Source organism: Lates calcarifer, unplaced genomic scaffold, assembly GCF_001640805.2.
Source record: "Lates calcarifer isolate ASB-BC8 unplaced genomic scaffold, TLL_Latcal_v3 _unitig_4509_quiver_412, whole genome shotgun sequence".
NCBI lineage: Eukaryota > Metazoa > Chordata > Actinopteri > Centropomidae > Lates > Lates calcarifer.
Genome location: NW_026116942.1, coordinates 608266 through 628128, shown reverse-complemented (window position 1 = coordinate 628128; position 19863 = coordinate 608266). Strand labels below are relative to the sequence as shown.

Here is a 19863-nt window from a genome sequence, read left to right as displayed (position 1 = left end):
TTGATGATTTCCTGAGCCAGGCTTTCCAAGATGTCTGATTTAAGTTTATGACCGGGGGTCAGAAGAACTCCATATGATACAAAGTCCTGGTTTGCACTTCGAAGTTGCATCTCCACGTCATATGAAAACTTTGGAATTTGGAATTCTGTGGGCCAATGTGATCGAGGAGATTCTGAATCAGAGGGAGAGTATTAATGTAAAAGCTCATCAACTGCATTACTGGGAACATGGAGTATGTTTTCCAGCTTAAGCAACACTGCTGCAAGTTTCTCTTCTATCATCTTCTCAAGATTTTCTGAGCAGTCTCTCTGAAAACTAGACTGCACTTCAAGCTGGGCTTCTTCTGATTCTTCATTGTCTCCATGTTCACCTGAAACACTTGAGCTTTCAAAACTGTCTCTTTCTGTAACTATTCCAGGTTTAAAGTCACTGTAAGAATAACCAAGGTGCTTTCTATTTCTATGTGATTTAAATGTCCCATAAATATTTGTCCTAAATGTACAACCCTTGAACATACAGGGGACTGTTTCATTGGCTTTGAGATGCAAATTTATATGAGTGAAATACTCCTTTTCAGAGGCAACTTCAGAGAACCCACAAACACAACAGCTGAATGTCGCCCATGTCAATGTTTGCCGTGATGTTTCTCTAGTATGGACTCTACACAAATGTGACCTGAGCGCATTCCATGACTTAGATGTACATGGACAACTACTATATGGACAAGGATATGGGTGCCTGCGCCCATAATGGGGATGTTTTAATCTGTAATGTTTAAGCAACTGGCCTCTAGTTGAGGTCTTTGAACTGCAACCTTTACACTGCCACATTCAAATCTGGGAGGGGGGCAAAAACAGACAAAAACACACAGGATATATTGGTAAAGTAAACTTAATTTGTAAAACATTTTTAAGAAAGAAAGTCTAACTGTTAACATACCACAGGCAAGCTCAGCAGTGCCGTCTACACCAAATCAGTGGAGTGGAGTTAGGAAACAGCTATCACACCCAGGATCTGAAATTCATCATGTTAACAGGATCCATAAATTAATGTAGGTCGTTACATGTTTTAAAGAGAAATAGAAATCTAAAAAACAAAAACACATATTCAGAACGAGAGCAAGAGAATTAATCTGTCACCTAATAAATGTTTAACATAAAAATACTGGCAACTCAATTCACAGTAATTAAAGTAGCTAGTTGTGATCATACCTGTTACGAGTACAGTGCAATGGGCAGACAGGAGGAAGCATAAATCAGGACTCACTCTCTCATCAGGACCTGAAATATTGCAACATGATTATTACAAAAAGAGAGAAAGAGAAAAAAAATATATAAATATGTTAACAGATTAATTATTGGTGTGCTTTGTACAGGGTCCTACAAGAGATACATTTCCTTTAAACCTACTTTTCCTACTTAATAATAATAATTGATCCGCCAGAGTCGCAGAGTCCGATTTCAATAGCCTATCACAGTTATCAAAATGCATGACCGTATAAATAGTATGGTGGCACCATTTGTGGTAAAAACTCTTGACAAAAAGCATACCGTAAAGCGTGATAAAGGATAGAACACGACAGTAAAATTACTCACCAAACCACATTTCCCTGGTTAAGCTAATATAGAAAAGCGTGGTCACCGCTTTCTCTCTCTGTGTGTGTGTGTGTGTGGGGGGGGGGGGGGGGGTCGGCGGGATAAAAGCAGACCGACCTAACGTTAAGTAGCGTTATGGTGTCTACTGCTTTCTGAATCACGAACACTTCGGACTTCGGAAATTTAGAATAAGTATTGTATCATATACACATAATTAAATCATGCTCAATATGAAAATACTACAATAAGTATGGATGAAAATGTCCTCCTACCTCTCTCAAGTCAAGTCTCAAGACAAACCGTTGGCAACCACCGCCAGATTTTTGCCAGTTTGCGCATGCGTAGTCTGAAGCATTTGAATCTTCTTCTTACTGCCACCCTCCGGGTGAAATAAGTATTTCAATCATAATTCACTTAGATTAAATGGTTTGTGATTAACCAACACATAATTATTTTGTACACACAACGAAAGGCACAATTACATGGACTTTATTAGAAAAAAATATTTCAAATCAACAAAAACATGTATTTTAAGTAAACTGAAAACATAAAAATAATATACAGTGCACAACCCGCCTCATTCACTTTTTTGAGTGTGCGCACTAGTTAAGCCTAGTCGTGTACTAGTGCGGACAAAGTGTCAACTCGTTAGAGAAAATGCCCAACATGTTCGACACATATCCTACATGTTTGTTCAAGTCGCGTACATGTTCGGCATAAAGCCTTACTAGTGAGACTAAATGTACTCTACTAGTTAACTAGTAAGACAAATTCAGTGTCACTAGTTAACTAGTAAAAAAAATTGTATGTTACTAGTCAACTAGTAAGGGCAAAAACGCCTACACTAGTATTACTTGTTACACTACTAGGCATTTTTGAACCTAACTACTAGCACTAGTAAGGCCAAAAACACTCCTACTAATGCAACTAGTGGACTTTTTGCCCCTACTAGTATTACTAGTGACACTTTTTGTACCTCACTAATAATACTAGTAAGGTGAAAAATGTCCCTACCAGTGCCACTAATTGAAATTTTTGCCCTTACTAGTATTACTAGTGACGTAATACTAGTAAGGGCAAAAAGTCCACTAGTTGCACTAGTAGGCTGTATGCAAATGAGGAAGGTGGGACAAAGATTTTGATTGGTCGGCTTTCAAACTGGGTGATGTAGAGCTATTGGGGCCCGCACTAACCGTTGAGTTTTAGCAGCACTTGATTCAGGACCTGTGTTTGTTTATTTTATCTGGTATTTTTATGAAATGGCAATTCATAATACACAACACACATTCAAAAATTTATATAAATTACAAATCATTATTAATTATATTAGTGGGAAATACAGAGTTTTTTTTTAATCCAGACATACTAATAAATTAAATTAGTGTCTCAGCACTATATATTATATTTATTAAATACAGAGAGAGAGGAAGAGAGAAAGGAAGAGAAAGAGTGAGGAAGTGGGGAAGAGACAGTGAGAGAGACGGGGGGGGGGGGTTCAATAATAATCTCATCAGACCAGAGTTTGATATGAGGTGAGCGGTTACAAATTTGACCCTCAGATTTACAGAGGGAAGTACAGTATGTCACCAGCTGTACGAGCAAGATGCTCTGCAGCATCATCAGCTCCTACACATTTAAATTCCTCTACGACCGTAATGTCCTGCATAAAAGTCAGACTGGGTCCACGCTGTCACACACCTGACTGTATCATTGTAATCCCCTAAATCACAAACGCACAAACGTTATGATCCAACAGATTTCAATTTATTGAAAGTACTCAGTACGACTGAATTTTTTATGGGATGTCTGCTTAGACACGTCGGACTCCCGCTAAATATTAATATGAGAGTGGAGCCGAGTTAAATGACCAAGCATTGTATTATAGGCTACCATAATGTATATTACACCGTTATTTTTGAACTCGGATCAGGTTTTGGGATGTAAATAATTGATTGAATCGGTGGAGTATTGATCACGAGCCGTGAACCCAGACACCGCGAACAGCTGATTAATATAAACAAGCCAAGTGGTTCGTTTTGTCTCTGACAGACTCAGATTTTTATTGTAATTATCTGAAGACATCATGGACATAATTCCTACACAGACAGACCTTTTTATTAACTAGGAACGTCGCTATTTTATTTTTGTCTCCACCAAACTCCATTGGCAAAAACGCTAATTTAAGCGAGCAGAACACAGGGGCTGTCGAGGTACCGCCGCCTCGGTTTGTTAGTTTGTTAAGTTACTGTGGGGCACTTTTACTTATGTAAAGTATGTGAACACTTTTTCCACCACCGGAAGTCACACAATAAGACAAACTAACTAACCGATCGGGTTATTCGCGCAGCTCCTGTGTTGCGCTCGGTAAAATTACAGTTTTGTCAATGCAGTCTGGTAGGCATCGGGCACACTGTTCTTGATCAATATTGCACCGATTCGAAAGCTTTTTATCCATCTCAGACTTATTCTTTCAGTTGTCAACATATTTCATATGTCACGTAACATATGGCTACTTATCTGGCATATTTCATATTTCATTCGCCGGACATAATGGCCAAAAGCCGGCATATTCCATATATGTCGGCATAAGTCTGATTGGCCAAAACTTCAACCAATCGTTTTAAAAAAGGCACTTTCCATGTCCCCGTTCCTGTCTTACTAGTAGTACTAGTAGTACTAGTAGCACTAGTAAGGTCCAAACACTCCTACTAGTGCAACTAGTGGACATTTTGCCCCTACTAGTACTACTAATAACACATTTTGTACCTCACTAGTAATGCTAGTAAGGCAAAAATGTTCGCACTAGTATTACTAGTAAGCATTTTGGGCCTTACAAGTACCTTACAAGTACAACGCCTTATTAGTGCCACTAGTGGCCACTTTGGCCTTTACTAGTTAACATGTAAGCTGTACAGTACGGTCACTAGTGTCACTAGTTGAATTTCATCAGGCCAACATGTAATACTAGTGCGCCACATGCAAATGAAGTGGGTGGGAAAATAACAAAATCCTCAGCTCTGATTTGTCTGTTTTTATTTGAAACTTGAGCGCCAATAGAAAGCCTCAATGCACTCTTCTACCCGCCTCCCAATTAGCATTTAGCACAACTAGTACTACTAGTAGGCTCTTTTGTGCTTACTAGTAGTACTAGTAAGCATTTTTAGCCTTACCAGTTGTACTAGTAGAGTCAAAAGACACACTACTAGTAGGCATTTTTGTGCTTACTAGTAGTACTAGTAAGCACTTTTAACCTTACTAGTGGTACTTGTAGAGTCAAAGGACACACCACTAGTGCTACTAGTAGGCATTTTTGTGCTTACTAGTACTACAAGTAAATGCTTTTAGCCTCACTAGTAATACTAGTAAGGTCAAAAAATGCCTACAAGTGTAACTAGAGGATATTTTTGTCCTTACTAGTGTCACTAGTGCCACTAGTAGGCTGCATGCAAATGAAGGGGGGGGCGAGGATTTTGATTGGCTGGTGTTCCTGGCCTTGTGTGTGCTTGAAAGACTGGTATTTCCTGTTGTATTATAAATTTTTTATGACCTGTATTTTATTATTTTCTCATATTTGATGTATATTTCTGATGTAGGCTTGCTCTTTGTTTATTATGGGGTTTTTAAACAAAGAGCAGTCGCTCTTTCTAATATTATTGTTTATTATGTTAAATGAGTTATGCTACTGATCTGCAATACTATAGTATATTATTTATATGTGGTTACTTACAAAGTTAGCATTTAAAAAGGCTCCATTGTAACTGTTGTAGGATTTTATTTTGAATTAGAGATTGAGATCCTCTTATCTTCTCTGACCCCGCTGAAAGGAAGAAAAGAAGCAGCAGCGAACAGGAGGAGCTGCTTTTCTGTTTACCTTGCTCACAATAGTAAATGACTACATACAGTTGCTTTGTGTTTCTATTTTACAGAGGCAAAAAGGAGAAATAAAGCAAGCAGTAAATCAGCATTACAGGAAAACTATTAAATAACTTTTGTTTCATTGCTGTTCATAGAAAATATAATTCCTCTGACAATGAGCATGCTTTACTCTGCAAAGACAGTGAGCTAGGAGTCAGCAGTTAGCAAGAGTGAAAGCTTATCAGGCCTTGAAGGGTTAAATTTTGGAGGGGTGGGATTCTAGTTGGAGAGCCAATAGGAGGGTTCAAGTCCCCGCCTCCTAATTTGCATTCAGTCCAACTAGTGTGACTAGTAAGCATTTTGAGGCTTACTAGTTCAACTAGTAGAGACTTTTAGCCTTACTAGTTACACTAATAAAGACAAATTAGCCCTACTAGTGTAACTAGTGGACATTTTGCTCTCACTAGTGTTACTAGTGTCATGGGAATCTTCTGTTGAATAAAGCACAGAGTCAACGGTTGTCTTTCTGTAGGTTTAATTCTTACATTTGCAAACGGACCCACTGTACTCCTCAAGCATGAGACGCACAATGAGCACAGAGTATAATAGTTTACAGGTTAAATGAAAAAGAAGCAAGGTTATGTCTGGAGATGAAAAGGAAAACATCTTCCAAAGACTACACAACAATACAGCTCTGAGAGAAAGGTGTCAGAGATTACACAGCTGTGCAGCCCCATATCAGCCCCTGTCCTTGATGGGGCGAGGTGCCCTGTAAGCTTATTTGATGAGGAAAAGTACTGAGCATATGAAATTTTATAAGGCACAATTGTACAAGTACAGATTATTAATACAGATCATTAATAAATCACAATTATCATGAATCATTTGAGAATTTCCAATACAATTTCCCCCTTTGAGCATTCTATGCTCACTAATTACCTTTACTCAAATCACTATTATTTATTAACCTTAAGATTTAGTTAGGATGATTCAAACAAGAGTACATTACCAAGTTGATTAAAAATAGCATTGAGGAAATTTTTGTATGTGAATTACTCTAAATTAGTATGAAAATTATTGAAGATTATTGAAGAATATCAAATCATAACATTCTCTCTTATTCTAATCATTAGCTCAAATCATTATGAAAAACACAGTAAATCAGAGTTGATTTTCTTTTTCTTATTAAATGCATCATTGTTTCTTTCAAACAACTTCAGTATCATCAAACTAAAATGGTGAGACCCAGTCCAGAGACCCGTGAGAGTAGTCACTCTGAGACAGGTCCAGGAACTGTCCCACGGAGTTTCTAACTGCAGAAGCAATCAAAGCTTTAATGCATGGCACAGCACAACAAGTAAAAATGGCGATAACTACCAAGAACACAAACACTGGGGTCAAAAGCTTCATCAGTGTAATTTTCCATCCTCCCTTGGTCAACCATGACCACAGGCCCCAGTGGTTGAAGTCGGAGTCTTGGCTTCTCTCTTCATGCAGCAAATCATTAAGTTGTGAAACAACATGGAATTCTATCAGCGTCTCATTTCTCTCTGTGTGGAGAACATAATGAACATTATTAGCATGGAAATGGGTGAGTATGGTGATAGAGAGTACCAACTTTCCCAAATAACATATGTCATGTTCCGGAATCTAGCAGTTGAAATTCTGTAGTTCACAATGCTGATGTTGCACTTCTTCAAGTTCTCAGTCAGGTCTCCCACAACTCTCTCTGCATAGGGAGCACTCAGGATGAAGGCTACCATTACCTAGGACCTCTGAAACATTCAGTGGGCGTGGTGTCACAGGTATCAAAGCACCAACCCTGTGAGGAAGTGGTGTGCAGACGTAGAAGCTCTCGTTGGTAATCTTCCTGGCTGCAACCATGACTACTGCATACCATGAGTTTTCTTCAGGTTTTGTTGCATTCTGAGTGAACTCAGATAACAGTCCCCTCTTTAATCTGTGTAATGGTTTCTCGGTGTGGCTGCTGCTGGAATTTCTGTGACCTTGTTCTTGGGCTGACTGAGGTGTAACTTCAGACAGAAGCAGTGGCAGGACGATGATGACAGCGAGCAGGAATGTGCTCTCTATTCCTCTGCATCTGCCACCCCTCCAGGGCCACTGGATGTTCATTGGTGTCATTGCATTAGCAGTGTGACCTAAACCTACCCCCGTAATCAGTGTGCTGCCTCTTTGTGAGTTTGAGAAACGTGTGGCCCTATTGACAATCCACACCCCTCTTTCCCTCGCAAACACAAGGTGGGGGAAGGTGTTGGTTCACTTACTGATGCTAATGCACGCTTGATGAGGTGTTCTCTCTCTCTGGGCTCAGGGACTCCTTTCCAGTGGCTGGTGTGGATCTAGGTCGCCCTTTCCGCAATCTTCACAGCCGTTTCCATGGTGAGGAGAATCTGGTAGGCCCCGTTTCCACTGGCGTGCTATCCAATCCAATCCTTCCTCCTCAGGTCTTTCACCACGATCCAGTCACCTGGCTCCAAGTCGTGCAGCGTCTGTTCTGTGGCCTTTGGGAGAGCATCCTTTACCTATATATGAAGGACAGGTTTGCACAATAACACATTTCATCCTGGCCCAGGGGAATGGTCTTTTAACAGGCCCAATCCCTGTCTCTTACACTACTGTACTCAGCAACAAAACAAATGCATGTAAGTAGGCCATAATTTTCAAGCTCTTTAGCAGTGCACTGGCAGGTAGCTAATGTTAGCGCAGCAATACTAGCAAATGTTAGGCATTCACGTATCCAGAACTATTTGTATCTTTTATTTCAATATGAATCAGTGCCATTATATTTCTATGTTCACATTTATGCAATGTTATAAATTTTTAGCTAAATTTACTGTGAAGTGGTCATATTTGCTGCAGAGAAGTGCTAGGCTCTTAGCCATTAGCATGTCTGATGTAAAATATGGTCTCACTCTCAGTGAGAAATATGTTATGTTTTTACACGATCTCTTATGTGCTGAGCAGTTTGGTGTATGCTAACAGTAGACTGCAAGGAAGCAGGAAAAGAAATACTAAATGTGAATACTGGTTAACATGGCAAAAAACACTGCTGTAAAACACACTGTAAAAAAAAACTGAGACAGCACTCAGAGTATCTTTGCACATGCTGTTCATTATATATATTCTGATCCGTGTATTTTTGGTGAATTTATGGTATTTCTTGTTTATATTTGTAATACTTTAATTCATGTACATAATGTGCATAGAGTATGTTCCTGTGTTAGTCCTATGTTCCTGTGTTAGTCCTAAGAAGCTGTTCTGAGGCTTAGCACACAATCTTCCTTGACTAGAGCCCAGTTATCTTGAAATTGCAGATGTTCATTTTTTTTGTTTTTAACCTATAAGGATTGAATGGAATTAACTTTTAATCTCAAATTTCTCTCATCTACCTTTGGATATATCTTCTAATACTAAAAACAAATCATCCCAAATCCATTAGTCGATGTAAAGTTTGGGGTCAAATGTTTCTGGCTCTCTCTGTCCTAATAGGGGGAAGAGCATGTACAAGTGCAGCCAGATGAAGCAATGGCTTGCCAGAGTTTATTATTATTTGTCTCTGTGCAAAGAGGATCTTAAAAGGACTAAAGCTGTTCCTGTTTCCTCTTCTATTGGTTTCTGTTAATTTTAAATGAAATTTTTAGAGAAGTTAGAGAATTCCTTCGACTTTCAGTCATCATACCCCCTTTTGACACATGGTTCTTGCCATGTGTCAACTTCACATAATGATGGAACAGGTATTTGGGCAGACAAGGTTTCCTTTGACTTTGTCGATGAAAGAGCATCCTGCTTTCTTCCAAGCGAGTCTCTCTTCCTGGGTGCTTCTGGCCTGCAATTTCTGAAAATCAGCTGTGAGTATTAGTGGTGAGCTAGAAAACGGTAAAGCATTGAAAAGTCAGTTTTTGTTTGCACTGCTTTTGCCACAGGATCTGCTCTGGCATTCACCTGTGAAACAAAATCATGATGGTTAGTGTATACTTCACATTTGTAGATAGAAACATGTGTGAGAAGGAAGACAGCATCAAGGAGATTAGCAACCAAAGTATGGTGGGCAATGGGTTTTCCCAATGGATGTTAAGAAATTGCTATTGGTCCAAAGGCTGCCAAAATCATGCACCACTCACCATATATATCTACTGTCTGTGTAGATATTGACTGTTTTGCCAATTTGCCAATTTAGAGAGTAAAGAGTAGCAATGTTAAAACATTACATCTTTTGACAGTAATGTTACACATTCCAAGCAAAACTGTGATGTATCTCAACGACCTTGCTGTTAACAGATGAGAGGTTTTCCGTTTGAGAAAAATCATTTAACCCTGCATGAGGAACCTGCAAGGTGAGGTCAGCATACCCCACAATGTCATGTGATGCTATTACTGCCCTCTCTGAGGCAGTTAAAGAGTTGAAAAGTAAGCTACAGGTCTCTGTCGTCCCCCATGTTCTTGTGTAAGTCATGTATTCCTCCCCCCACTTGTCAATAGTCTGTGTGGATGAAGTTGTGCAATCATTCAGAGTGGCAGGAGACTGCAAAGCCTATTTCAAGTTAACGAAAGCTTTCTCTGTTTCCGGTGTCCATGTTACCTTATCTCTGGCTGTGAGGCCTTTCCCATGAGCAATTGCAGCCAATGGTGCCTCGGTTTCAGCGTAGTTAGGGATCCACTGTCTGCAGTATGACGTCATTGCCTAAAACCTCATAACCTGTTTTATTGTCTCTGATTGTGGAATGTTTTGGATGGCTTCACTATGTTTGGGTGAGAGGGTTTGCCCTCTGCTGTGATCAGACAGACTGGCTTTGTAACCATTATCAGCTAAATGATTTAGCAAGGCAAGTGTGAATTTGGAACACTTGGAGTGTGCGTATGGACTGCTGCATTTACTGCTTGCAGAACCTGAACAAATCTCCATTCATCAAGTTGTCTAGAATGTCTTGATTTTTTTTCTTCACAGGAAAAGTTGGTGTCCGAACAGGATATCTTCCACATGGGATGATCACTCCAGCTTTAAGGAGAGATTCAAACACTGGTTTAATGCTATCAACTGCTTAGTTCTTTTCAATCAATACTGATTTTTGCATGGCCTGTACAAGAATTTTGGTGTGATCACAATTGGTTTGGCGCCTTTGATCAATCCTACATCATATTTGTGTTTTACCCACAAACAAGATGGCACCTGATTTAACTCAGGAGTTTCAGAAATGTTGTTTACAAAACTGTAATGTTTGTGATACAAATCAAATGGATCCTTTTTTCTTTTGAATGAGCTCAACAGTTCTTTCCGCAGTCACTACAGTAGAAAACCTTTTCCGGTGCACCTTTAAATGCAAATGGAAGTCAATACCAGGGTCTGATGTTGCATTCCACTCCAAGGCCTCGTTACATGTTTTGTCCAAGGTCCTAAATCCTCCCACCTCCTTTTTTTGGGGTTTGACCAATGAAATATGGGGATCTGATCGGGATCAGAGTGTGGCACCTTGAATAAAATTTGACATGATGGGTTAGACAGAGAAACTAATACAGCAGAGTGATCAACAAACCAATATAACCAGTCAAAGTTTATATTCCTGTTTATCCTGGCCTTGCCTGTACCATTTCTCCTCAAAATTATTCCCAGTCCCATGAGAGATATGAGATGTACAGTGTATGCTCTGTGTTGTTGTGATGTCTGTGTGTGTCTGTAGTGAGTGTCTTGGCTCGGGGATTGTGTGTTTTGGCATTTTTCTGAATGCATCATGTGTGTATTTTGTGTAAAACTCAGAAATTTTCCCTTCAGTTGTTTTTTTTTTTGTGTGGACTCAAGATGTTGCATGGCTTGCAAAAGGAGCTGTTGTGCGTTATGTGTCTCTAATTCTAATTCTCATTGTGTGTGTGTAAGTGTGTGTGGGGATTTTCACTTATCTGTTGTTTGGTGATTTTGGTCTCTTGGTCTCTCTTGGTCAGAACCAGATGCATCCCTCACTGGCCCCAGCTCCACCACTAGTCAATCGGCCTTGTCCTCGTTGACCCCGTTCTCAGGACACTCTTTGGCCCAGTGCCCCATCTTGCCATACTTGAAGCAGGCATCTGATCCCCCACGGCCCCTTCTTTGGCCTCTGCCTCTGTCCCCACGGCCTCTCTCATCCAGGAACCTTTATCGGGTTTGATGCCATTGACATAACGGTCTCACAGGTGCGCTCCCCAGGGGGTTATTGGGTGCCCCCACCCCATGTAAACTGATCTCTGGAGGCCACTGTGTGTTGTGTGGACCTCTGTGAGCCTGGTGAGATAATCAAATACAGTCTCATCTTCTCAAATCTACAGACTGAGATTTTGCCCATGTCCAAACTCAGAGGGAAAGCTGCCCTCATCCTGTCACAGAGCTCAGCCTCTGCCCGTTTGTACGCAGCATTCTCATCGCTTTCCCAGGCTGCGTCGGCCAGTTTGAGTTCTCCTGCTGGAAAGTCTCCAACTACCTTGGACCACTTGTTCCCCATCTGGGTCATGAGTAGACGTCACAGTTCAGTGGTGTGGGTCTGAACTGTTGGCAAAAAAACGGGAGCTGTTTCACATATTCTGCTCCCCCGTTTTCGACTACGGGGAGTTGAGAAGCAGCTTCCTTCATGTTGTTGAATGTCTATGGTTTATAAACTAACTGGGAGGTCCCGTCCCTTGCTGGCACCTGTGGTCATTGTTTGGGCTGAGGTGGTGTTGTGGCTGGGGCTGGGGCGGCTGCTGGAGCTGCAGCATCTGCATCCATGTCGGGGTTGTTCCTCTCCTTCAGGTCGGGAGCACTGGCCTCCATGGCTGGCCATCTTCTGGATGGAGGGCCAGGGTCTAGTCTGAGGCACTGAGACATGGGGATTAGTGATTCTGTCCCTGCCTTTTGTTTTCTGTCCCTGATATGTGCTTCCTTAAGCCAACATGCAAATGCTTCCCAGTCTGCTTTAAACACCTTTCTTTTCCCCTTTTGTGTAGCTTGACTGAATTTTTCTTTTCCTTCTAATTTGGTTCTTAATAACTGTAGCTGATTTAGGCTAAAACTTCCTGTACATGGGAAACCACACTCTTCAACCCATACCTTAAGTTGGCCAACACTTGATTTGCCATATTTGATGATCATAAATTGAATATTAGGAGCCGTCCACTGAGGTGGATTATCAGCATCACTTGATTGTTCTCTCTTGCTATTGTTGGAGCCCATTTCTGGAAACAAATCGATCTCTAATATTGCAACTTTAGTATTATTATTTAGTATTATTATTTTTCCCTTTTTTTTAATTTAATTTTTATTTGTAAGAATTTTAGAATTTATTATTTCTGAGGTGGTTGTAGGGACCTTGGATTTCATCAACTAGTTTTCAATTCAATTTTACTCTTTTACACTCTCTTTTTTTGTGTGTGCGATGTTAAAAATTATTGAGTGAGAATGAGTTTCCAAAAAAAATTTTTGAATAATCGATTACTGTACCAATGCATTCAATTTCTATAGCGCTTTTCCCTGGACCTGAAACTTCTTTGATTCTACAGCGGTTTCACCCCCCCATGTGGTGAGAATCTTTTTTTCCAGAATTCACCTACCAGAAAGACAAGGTTGTTCGCCCCAAAAAAAGGGATTCGCTGGATCACCGCAGTGAGCGAGCCCCGGTACTCAGGTGCCAGGCCCCCACATCTCCACCCTCTTTTACGGGGAGGTTGAGGTTAGAATCCCAGACTCTAGCTGTGCACAGTCTCCACCTGCAGCCCTGAGTCCCCGGTGCCGTCCCACACAAGTGATCCCACTTCTGACACCAAAATTGTCATGGGAATCTTCTGTTGAATAAAGCACAGAGTCAACGGTTGTCTTTCTGTAGGTTTAATTCTTACATTTGCAAACGGACCCACTGTACTCCTCAAGCATGAGATGCACAATGAGCACAAAGTATAATAGTTTACAGGTCAAATGAAAAAGAAGCAAGGTTATGTCCAGAGACGAAAAGGAAAACTTGATGGTGTTGAGGTGCAGGAGATTGGAGTCGCACCATGTGATGAAGTCCTGGATCAGTTTCCTGTATTCCTCCTCCACCCCGATACAGCCCATGATAGCAGTGTCATCGGTGAACTTTTGCACGTGGCATAACTCTGAGTTGTCCTTGAAGTCCAACGTGTACAGGGTGAACAGGACCAGAGAGAGCACTTTCCCTTGTGGCACTCCTGTGCTGCTAACCACGGTGTCTGACCTGGAGTCACCCATTCGCACAAACTGGGGTCTGCCAGTCACGTACTCCCTGATCCATGCCACCAAGTGTGAATCTACTCCCATCTCTGTCAGCTTGTCTCAGAGGAGCAGCAACTGGATCGTGTTAAGGCACTGGAGAAGTCCAAGAATGTAATTCTCACAGCACTGCTGCCTCTGTCCAAGTGATGGAGAAAGCAGTGTAACATGTAAATGATGGTGTCATCTACCCCCATCCTCTTCTGGTATGCAAACTGCAGAGGGTCGAGAGTGTGGTGGACCTGTGGCCTCAGGTGGTGTAGCAGCAGCCGCTCCATGGTCTTCATCACGTGTGACATCAGGGCAACCAGCCTAAAGTTATTCAGCTCTCCAGAACGTGATTTCTTTAGAACTGGGATGATACAGGATGTTTTCCACAGTTGAGGGACCCTCCCCCATTCCAAGCTCAGGTTGAAGATCCTCTGTAAAAGGTTTCCCAGCTCTGGCGCACAGGCCTTCAGCAGTCGTGGTGCTGGGGTGAAGCCTCCTCAGCTCTCCACACACCTGAGCTGCTGTGATTGTGGGTGAGGGGAGGGGGAGGAAGGCATCATCCTCTGAGGAGGAAGAAAAGAGGATGGGTCGGCGGTACAGCGTTTTGAGGTGAGAATGAGTTGGGGTGGTCAAACCTGTTGAAGAAGTTGTTCAACTGGTTCACTCTCCCAACATCTCCCTCAGTGGTGGTACCCCTCTTTGAGCTGCAGCCGGTGATGATCTTCAGCCCATCCCACACCTCCCTTCATGTGGTTTTTCTGGAACTTCTACTCCAGCTTTCTTCTGTATTGCTCCTTCACCTCTCTGAGCCGGACTCGGAGTTCCCTCTGCATGCGCTTGAGCTCCTGCTGATCAGCATAAAGCCTCACCTACCTTCTGAAAGCCTTTAAAGGGCCTTCTGAATCTTCTTCTGATTCAGATGATGATGTCACCTGTAATCCAAGGCTTGTTGTTTGCATAGCAGCATACAGTTTTAACCCGGAACAACAATGTCCATACACAAGTTGATGTAGTCAGTAGCGAAGTCAACAGTGCAGTGACCCCTGCAGTGCATCCCAGTCTGTGGTTCCAAAACAGTCTCTCAGAGCCTGCTCTGCCTCAGGAGATCACTTCCTGAATAAGCGTGTGGTCGTGGGTAGCTTCAACACTCTAGGTTTGTAGTGAGGCTAGAGCAGAATGAGGTTGTGGTCTGGTGTGATCTGTGGTCTGGTTGTGGTGCAGCCAGCGTGGTGGCACTATATGCGTCCATTACGTTGGCATACAATAGGTGAATGGTCCTATTTCCCCGGGTGATACAGTCCACATACTGGTAGAAAGCAGGTAATGTCTTGTCCAATGTCACATGATTAAAGGAACATCAAGGGACGCTGGATGAAACATCAAACGACACTGGACGAAACATCAAAGAAACATCAAAGGACACTGGAAAAAACATGAAAGGACACTGAATAAAACATCAAAGGAACATGAAAGGAACATCAATGGACACTGGATAAAACATTAAAGGACACTGGACGAAACATCAAAGGAACATCAAAGGACACTGGATAAAACATCCAAGTAAAATCAAAGGACACAACCAAACGTGATCACACAAAGAGCCAACACCTGTACTGTCACAAAGTACTGACAACAACAAACAACTGTGATATCACAGGGTGCTTTTTCTGGCCATAATCAAGTGTGATCTCACAAAGTACTGTCAACAAACTGAGACATCATTGTGATGTTCATAGTGTAATGAGTCCAATCAACTGTGACATCACAGTTTATTTTTCTTGACCACGACCTACTTTGATGTCATAAAGTACTGACCACAAACAACTGAACTGTCACAAATTACTGACCACAACCAAGTGTGAAGTCACAAAGTAATGACCACCACCACCTGAGTCATCACAGTGTTTTTTTCAGTTTTACTGAACACAACCAACTGCGATGTCACAAAGTACTGATGACAAACAACTGTACTGTCACAAAGTACTGACCAGAAACAATTGTAATATCACAGTGAGCTTTTACTGACCATAACCAAATGTAATGTCACAAAGTACTGACAACCAACTGAAGCATCACTACTTTTACTGACCACATACAATTGTGGTGTCACAAAGTACATACTAGTAGTCTGGCGCTGTGGGAGATGGCTGCCTCTCCAGTAGCTCTGTAGTTTTTAGTTCTTTTTTAGCTCTTTTAACATTTTTCCCTCAACTTTTTTTACTCTTCTTGTGAAGAGACGGTGTGCTTATATATATATACTATGGATATTTTTAACTTTAAAATGCAACCAAGAGCCAGTTTCCTCACTTATTCACAAGAGGAACTGCTGGCTCTGCGCACAAAAGGCCGAGACGGGATCCGACACCCCATCCTGATGAAGCTGAGGAGGAGACCCAGGGGCTGCAAGGCCGGGGCCAAGCGAAAGGCTGAGCTTGTGGAGAAACGGAGGTGCTACAAACCATCGATTCCTTCCGTAATCATGGGGAATGTGAACTCGCTGCCGAACAAGATCGACGAGCTATCCGCACTGAACAACCAGTGGATCTACCATGAGAGCAGCTTGTTCATCTTTACGGAGACATGGCTAAACCACCTCGTACTGGATGCTAACGTGGACCTGCTGATCCACTCTGTCACAGCAAGACTGCAGACACAGCACCCTGAGGCACTTATGATAATCTCTGGGGACTTTAACCATGTAACTTTGGACTCTACCTTGGCTGTTTTTAATCAGGTTGTAGACTGTCCTACTAGAAACAACAGGACAATTGATCTTCTGTATGTTAATGTAAGGGATGCATACAGAGCGACTCCCCTCCCCCCACTAGGGAAGTCTGATCACAATCTGGTTCACCTACAGCCACTGTACACCCCCCCGGTCCAAAAGCAGCCGGTGACAACTCGGTCCATCAGGAGATGGTCCCCTGAGATGGAAAGTGCCTTGGGAGACTGTTATAACACCACAGTCCGGGATGTGCTGATCAACCCACATGAGGAGGACATAGAGGGGATGACACACTGCCTGACGGAGTACCTGAACTTCTGCGCAGACGTGGTCTCCCCTGTCAAGACAGTCTGCTGTTACCCTAACAACAAGCCATGGGTAACGCGGGAAGTCATGGCTGCTCTCAACAGGAAGAAGGCTGCCTTCAGGAGCAGAGACAGGGAGGCCATGAAGGCAGCACAGCAGGAGATGAAACACTGTGTGAGGGAAGCTTAGGACAGCTACAGGAGAAAGGTGGAGCAGAAGCTGAGGGAAAATAACATGAGCGAGGTCTGGCAAGGTGTGAAGACCATCACAGGCCACAACACAAAGACAAGAGCCGTAGGGGGGACAATGGAGAGGGCAAACGAACTGAACGACTTCTTCAATAGGTTCAACCAGCCCTTGCCCCCCCACCCCCACCCTCACCGCAGCCATCTCTCCTTCTTCCCTCCACACACCTCCCCCCAGACACCACAACACCCCCCCTCCTCCTCCCCCACCTCAACACAGTCTCCGCCTCGTATCACCACAGACCAGGTCAGAGGACAGCTGAGGAAGCTCCGGCCCAGGAAAGCAGCAGGTCCCGACAAAGTGTGTCCAAGACTGCTGAAGACCTGTGCTGCAGAACTGGGGGAACCACTACAACGGATCTTCAACCTCAGCCTGCAGCTAGGGAGAGTGCCCACTCTCTGGAAGACATCCTGCATCGTTCCAGTTCCGACGAAGAACCGGCCCAGCGAGCTGAATGACTTCCGACCGGTGGCACTCACTTCACACCTGATGAAGACATTGGAGCGGCTCTTCCTCAGCCTCCTCAGACCCCAAGTGCAACACGCCCAGGACCGCCTGCAGTTTGCTTATCAGCAAGGTGTTGGGGTGGAGGATGCCATCCTCTACCTGCTACACAGAGCCCACTCACATCTGGATAAGGGAAGCAGCACAGTGAGGATTCTCTTCTTGGACTTCTCCAGTGCCTTTAATACCATCCAGCCCCCCATACTTCGCGACAAACTGAGCAGGATGGGAGTGGACCCCTACCTGGTGGACTGGATCTCCGACTACCTCACTGGCAGGCCACAGTACGTCAGGCTGAAGAACATCACATCTGACACTGTGGTCAGCAGCACTGGAGCCCCCCAGGGCACAGTGCTGGCCCCTCTTCTCTTCACCCTGTACACCTCAGACTTCTATTACAACTCGGAGCTGTGTCACATACAGAAGTACGCCGATGACACAGCCATCGTTGGGTGCATTTGGGATGACAGAGGAGGAGTATCGGAGACTGGTGGGGGACTTTGCTGCATGGTGCCACACTAACCACCTACAGCTCAACGCCTCTAAGACGAAGGAGCTGGTCATTGACTGGGAGGTCCAGACCAAGACCGCGACCAGTCCTGTTAGAGGGAGCTGAGGTGGAGGCTGTGGACTCCTACAAATACCTCGGGCTGTGGTTGGACAATAAACTGGACTGGACAACACACACCAGCTACCTGTATGGGAAGACACAAAGCAGGCTGTACTTCCTAAGGAGACTGCGGTCTTTCAACATGTGCAGCAAACTGCTGTGGATGTTCTACCAGTCTGTGGTTGCCAGTGTCCTCTTTTACACTGTGGTGTGCTGGGGGGGCAGCATATCCAGGAAGGACACGTACAGACTGGAGAAACTGATCAGGCAGGCTGGCTCTGTGGTCGGCATGAAGCTGGACTCTCTGGTGACGGTGGCAGAGATGAGGACACTGGACAAACTGCTGGATATTATGGACAATGCCAGCCACCCTCTGCACACTGTCATCAGCAACCACAGGAGCCTGTTCAGCAAGAGACTGCTCCTGACCAAGTGTAGGACCAACAGACTGAAGAACTCCTTTGTCCATCATGCCATCACGCTCTACACCTCCTCACTTGGGGGGAGGAGGAGATAGGTAGAGTATGGAGAGTGGTAGCCCCCCTTAAAGTGCAATAACCCACCTGGACACTCGAGTAATATACAGTTCAGCATATTTATATTTATTTATGTCAATGCCATACAGAGTCCGTTCACCCTTAATTCTATTCTATTTATATTCTTTTGCTATTCTATTTATATTCTATGTCATTTGCTAACTGTCCTGCATGCTGCCCTGTCTTTTGTTCACAAACTGTTGTTGTACTGCCCTGTGTGATGTGTTCTGTCTGTATTTGCTGCTGGAAACTTAATTTACCCGAGGGAGTCATCCCAAAGGGATCAATAAAGTCTAAGTCTAAGTCTACAACCACTACATACAATTGTCATGTCAAAAAATATGTACCACAACTGCTACATACAATTGTGATGTCACAAAGATACGGACCACAACTGAGACATCACTGTGACGTCATGTAATTTATTACTAGGCCAGGGCCTAAAAGGTAGTGTAGAAGAGTGAGACAGTGGGAGAAAACAAAGCTTGCAGTTCACTATGAATGTATACTTAAAGCAGCAAAGGATGAAAGAGCAAAATATTTTTCAGAGCTCATCTCTTCCAATCAGCCCAATTCTAGATTTTTATTTGATATCATTGACCAATTAGTCAATCCTGTAATTCATTACTGCACCCCTGACAACTAGCTGTGCACTTTGCCTACCTTTTCTAGTTACACACCAACGGTCATCCTCATAACGATCCACTACCTTCTCCTCTCACGATGTCTTCCCATGATGACGACTTGATTTTTCCAGTTACTCGTAGAAACTAGATAGTCTCAGTTCACCTCAACATGATTGAATCTAATATATGTTAGGTTGTGGAGTTTCATGCACCACATACCACATGATCTAATCACATTTTTCTTGGAAACATGAAGTTACGTTGTACAAATTACATGCTACACTTATGTAAATGTAATGACCAGGCAATTTTACTTTTTTGAGTGTCCTTAAACATACCAGTGATCTTTGACAGCATGGTTCAGAAATATCTTAGCAGGATGGACAAAGTGTTCTCAAAGCATTACAGCTGTTTTATCTAATCTGACTCCAGTTATGTGTCAGCCACAGACTGTGTCAGACAATGCTTTTAGGGCACAAAAAGAAGGTCCTGACTTTGACCCAATTTGCCTCAATATGAGATACAGCAAATATCCGAGATTTATTATCTAATAGATCTAGATCTTCAACAGCTTGGTCCTGTCTCTCAGGTTACTAAATCTGCTGTTGCTACTATATCTGATGT

General features: G+C 42.9%; 1 long non-coding RNA gene across 1 annotated transcript; it reads right to left on the bottom strand.

Moving 5' to 3' along the window:
• Nucleotides 1–202: 202 nt before the first annotated feature.
• On the bottom strand, nucleotides 203–1905 carry LOC108900064 (uncharacterized). Its single transcript, XR_001963654.2, has 4 exons — nucleotides 1868–1905; nucleotides 1212–1280; nucleotides 940–1014; nucleotides 203–836 (listed from the first exon to the last, which is right to left on the bottom strand). It is a non-coding gene; the product is annotated as an uncharacterized LOC108900064 (long non-coding RNA).
• Nucleotides 1906–19863: the final 17958 nt, after the last annotated feature.